Consider the following 6000-nt stretch of genomic DNA (forward strand, 5'->3'; position numbering starts at 1 on the left):
GCATTAGTGCTGGAGAAAGTTATTGATGCTTATCGTTCTAGCTTGGCTGAAGATACCATCCAAGCTTTAATATGTAGTAGAGATTGGCTACGTAATAAGTATGACTTGAAGAAAAAATAAAAGGTATAAATTTAATCAATTTAAATTATTTTATAATTTAATATATTCGATTAAATTTTAATTGAAATTTGACTTTATTTTCATGTAGGAGGAACCAACATTTCAGCATGTGAGATTGCCTATGTGAATCTATTAAAAGGTTTTTTGTTTCTTAATCTTGGTTTTTTTGTTTCTATTCTTTATTCTTTTTTTTTTTCTACATTTACAAATTATTTGCCAACTTATGTAACCTTGGAATTGTATTTGCAGGGGAGAGAAGATGAAGATAAGTTTTTGGCTACTCTTGTAGTCATCATGATGTGTTTGTTGTATTCATGTAGTTATTTTAATTTATATAGTATGGATTGACTTGTTAGATCTGATGAAATATATGTTATTTAGTTTGAACATTTTGCTTTTGACAGTGACTTAAATGCAGATTGTGATGAGTTATTGTTGTGATTCATGATTCTGTTTGGACGTTAAAATTGAGTTTTTTGTTTTAACAATATAATTTGAGTATTTTGTTGAGTTGATTCATAATCTGCTTGAAGTTAAAAATTAACAGGCCAACGGGCCGAGCCAGGCCATTTGTTTTTTTATAAATGAGTCAAGACAGGCTAACAGTTAGATTCATACTATGCTATCGGGCCAGGCCAAATTGAAATTTTTTGGCATAGACTTGGGTTTTACAGGACAAAGCTCGGCCCAACCCAACCCACTTTCACCCCTAATTATAAGCATTGGTGTTTGACTGGATTCCGTGATGGGTAAACTTAATAGACACACTATTGACTAGGGTTATGTTAAATCTCTTTTGAACCTATATATACAAGATCAAAGCCCTATAATCGCACAAAAGTTATCATTTCGGAATAGGTAACAAAGAGAATGATTCAAGCAATTAAACAAAAGTTCTTCTCCAAGATAATCCAATTAGGTACGCAAGTTGCTCTCCGAAAGTGATTGATATATTATGTTTTATTTTTCATGCATGCTTCTATCTTTGTGTAATTTTTATGATATTTAATATAAAATATTCAGAATGATTACTCTAGTCTCTAAACAACATTAACCATCTTCACCCGTCCAAGTCAAAGAGAGTTGCATCAAATTAACTTATAAAAAACTTATATTAATTACAATGATAATTATCGAAGATTGGTTCAACGAGAAAACAAAAGAGAATGATTTGTTTATAATTTTTTTTTTTTTATAAATTTTTGTAAATTATATTATATACTCACAGAAGTACATAATGTAATCTGATATACTTCTGAGAATACATAATATAATTTGTAAACAAAAAATTTATAAATATAACTCTCTTTCGAAACAAATATACCATCAGTCGATATATTGTTTGTTATCGTTATTCTATTCGTAATGCAGAGTACTATACTTTTAAATTTTCGTCACCGATGGTTTTAAGTGACGTCGTTTTCAGAAATTGTATAATATTATTTTTCAAATGCTATAGCTGTTCTTCTAGCCAGCCAATTCCATGACATTAACCTTTTTCTGTGGCGCTTTATGGGATCAGTCGCAACCACATCGCAGGCATGAAACTAAACACAAAAACACAACAATATCTCTGCCTTTCAAATACTATCAAGAAAATAACAAGTAGACACATACAGTTGAAAAAATCTTTGAAATGTCTCTCTTAGAAATCAGAATTCCCCCTCTCTGCCATTGTCTCGTGTGGTGGATTTTGCTGGTTGTGAAGAAGAAGCTACGGATAATGGACACCTCAAAAACCCATAGTCCTTTATATGTTGACTAGTAATATACGGACAATGTTCCATATATTATTGTTATGTTTTAACCTAGGGGAATTAATTTCTCCTGTTACACATATATCAAAAATCGTACCAATTCATTTAATTTTTTTAAAAGAAACCATTGTCTCATTTTACATGAGATAACTATCTGATGTTATTCTCATATCAAAAGTTGTGCCATTATTTTATTTTTTTTTAATAGGTGGTGGGCTCCACCATATCATGTGTTTATAGTAAAAGATAACTATCTCCTACAACATAAGAAAATAGAATCCTTTTTTTAAACGGTGAATCCCTCATGAATTTGTTTGTGCAGGAGACAATAACTTGTCATCAATACTGTTTATTAACCCTACACGAGCTAGCTATCTGATTTATATAAGGGCTTTATTTCTTTTGTGTAATATGAGAGAAGTTATCTTACGTTGTGAGATAAATAAAATAGAGCCCACTAATTTTTAAAAAAAGAAAAAAGAAGAAAAAGAAGGACATATCTTTCTATGTGAGTGTAACATGAGAGATGAATTTCATGTAACATAAGAATATAATTTCCCTTTTATATAATTTTCAGCTTATATTTTAGATACTGCAAATCAAGTTTGTTAGTATCTCATGAGTAGATGTTTTATTTTATATTTTAAATAATATAAATAGATGTTCATAAAATACATGATACTTTAAACAGAGATAACATATTATTATGTACTCATTGTAATATTAATATAATTAATTAAAAGAAGGTTATACTTATCACATATTTTTGCTTATAATCTTTTATATATAACCATTTTCTTTAATTTTGGATTAAAATCAAATCAACAGCTCTCACTTAATGTTATTTTTTAATCGTTGATTTAATTTTGATCGAAAGATAAAAAAAAATGGTTGTGAAAAATTATAAACAAATTAAAATAAGTTATAGATATAACCTCTTCCAAAGTATACATAGATTTTTGAATAAAAAAAGAGTGTGCATAAATTTATAAATATATGACTTTATAGTTAACTAAAGACCTAGAAGATGGGATTGTTATTCCACTGATCAGCATTTGTTAACTCATCATCGATCTCACGAGTTATGACAATGAAATTGGCATTGATGATACTGATCAATTGTCATGTCAATTGTACTTCATATATATTTATATATATAGTTATTGCAATTTGTTTGGTATAGATCCACGGCCTAACCATAGATGATGGCAATATATAGAGAATCAGTGTGTATCTTGGGACTTCGGCAAATGGGTTTTGTTTTAATGAATCAGGCATTCAGGCGTGCATTCTTCATATCTAGGCACGCATATGATCGCAATGTTTATATTGTCAGTGTTCAGAGGTGTGTAGATCACTAGATTGGACACCTAGGAACTCATGTAGCTAAGCTAAATATATCATATTTTGGTGCTTTAGGCGAGTAGGTGTACAAATTGCATGCCTGGGCGTCCGTATGACGAGTCTTCCCACTATTTTTGTGTTTCATGCATAGTTTGAACTGTACTTGTCTGATTTATGCGATCTTAATCTAATTGGAAAGATAGATAAAAAAATACAGCTTCTATGAAAAGCTCGAGATCCAATTCCATCACATTAATTAGGATGATTTTATGATGTTCGGGAATATAACTTCTATAAAATGCTTGTTTTGCCCAAAACTTATTCCAGTCACTATGATTTTCCTCCTTAGGCTTAAAGATGCTTCCTTAACTCTTTGTTGTCCTTGTCTCATCTAAATGCATCTTTACTCCAATTAGCTCAATATACTTGCAAAAATGCAAGAATCACTTATATTTATCATTCTTTTCAAAATATGTAAAGGTTTGACATTAAAAATGTCAAATAATTTAGTTTTTTTTTTGTGTGACTAGATTTAGAAATTATTTAGCATTTTTCTGGGAGATTTTTTCACCGATTCATGGATTAATAGACTAATTCAATCAAGTCGGACAGGACTGGAAGTGAGGCAAAACTCTCCTCTACCAAGTCTTCAGCATAGCTAATATATTCAAAACTCGAACTCAAGACAACTAATTAAATTATTTAACATATTTTATTTCCTTAAAACATAATGAATTATGAATTTATCAAGTATAAACTTGAGCACAAATTATTATTTTCAAATATTCAACCCCACTGAATAATTATAACTAAAACTTTATGTCACATACAAAATATTAAAACAATGAATTTAATCCTTTTAACTTATAGGATCTTCAAGTAATATATATATATATATTCTTTATCAATATAAAATTTTATCTCTCACAATTAAATTTCTAACATTTGTTCACTAATTTGAGTCTAATTCATATACCACTACCCCAATATCCAATACCACATATTTGTAAAGCATACATGCATATAGGTCCCAATTTCTTGGCTTTATTATTTATATTATCTTTCATAGATTCTTGAATTGTCACCAATCCCCGATGCAACATGTTTCTTGCTACCTGTCCATGAACAACAGAAGCACATACTCAACTTTATACTTTTAATAAATTTTGTTTCCATTGTCATGTTGGCATGTGAATGTACTTTTCCAAAGTGCAACTCACGTGAGTTTTGCTAGCTAGCAAGTCACATGAATCCTAGAAATACTGCTATGCAATATCACAAACGCAAAAATATTAGGGACAAGAAATAAATAGCTGACAGAAGATAAAATTCAAATTTGAAGAATCAGCTAGAAGATAAATATATTGGCAGCTATAATTCATTTTATCCTTCGGAATACGCGTATCCCTTTTTTCTACTTTATATATATATATATATATATATATATATATATATATATATATATATATATATATATATATATGTATCCACAATCAGTTCATCTTTATATAAAGAGACAAATATTTCATATCTATTTTTCAAATAATTCGGAATGTCACGAGAAACTTTTCTGAATTGAACAATAGAATTGTCTACATATATATATATATATCCACAATCAGTTCATCTTTATATAAAGAGACAAATATTTCATATCTATTTTTCAAATAATTCGGAATGTCACGAGAAACTTTTCTGAATTGAACAATAGAATTGTCTACATAATTGAACGCTTTCTTTATTGTTTTATTCCGTGCCCATTATTTTGGTCGCATGATATTATACAAAAGGACGCCAAAACTCTGTACAGGTCAGCAACATATATCATATTGCTATCACTCATATTCAATTATTCATCATAACACTTACCAATTTTATATAATTTTCTAAATAATAATGTCCCTCTAATGTGTAATATATACATAGGCAGAATGATTTAGTAATTAATCAATTGGCATTATATAATATATATAGATACATGACTTCAATCATACCAAAGCATTTCATCGTACATATCATATTCATCAATCATGGAACATGTGAGTAAAAACAATCAAATCAAACGGAATCTTCTCGATTTCCAATTTTATTGCAACTAACAACTCCAAGAAGGACAATGCTTCTCACTCCGGCTAAAATGGGGATTAGGTTAATAAGCATTAGGAGAACAGAGCGAGCATACAGCACAAAGGAGGGACAGCATTTTATTTGCTTTTAGTCTTTTTGAAGGGAAGCATATATATATATATATATATAATTTGTATCAGATTTCTACATTAAACTTAATTATTAAAATTGCTCGTGAACCTCACCATGCAAGCCTACACTTTCTCTTTAATTGTTTATTTGTCCGCAAAATTTACCTACTCAATTATTGATTTCTGAGCCAAAGCTAGGGAATATTATTTTGATTGAAATAAAGGCACTCAATGTATATATACAGTACGTAAGGTTGCTGGAATAGACTTTGAGAGACTCATTATGTGTCAAGACAAACTGCTTACCTGTATAATTTTGTATTTTTGCAACATTTTCATGATACCATCAAATACATGGATAATGACTCAGTCACGGTCATTCAACTAATTGTTGTTCAGTATTGTCACCTTTTCATGACGTGCCATCCATTTTCGGTGGTGTATATATATATATATATATATATATATATATATATATATATATATATATATATATATAGGTAGGATATAGGTAAGAGTTAGAAGTCTTACATTCAATCTTGACCATTAATCCACTTGTATCCAATGGCTCACATTACTAA

The sequence above is a fragment of the Gastrolobium bilobum genome, unplaced genomic scaffold, assembly GCF_033153095.1.
Source record: "Gastrolobium bilobum isolate Gb01-03AN ecotype WA unplaced genomic scaffold, APGP_CSIRO_Gbil_v1 utg1269, whole genome shotgun sequence".
NCBI lineage: Eukaryota > Viridiplantae > Streptophyta > Magnoliopsida > Fabales > Fabaceae > Gastrolobium > Gastrolobium bilobum.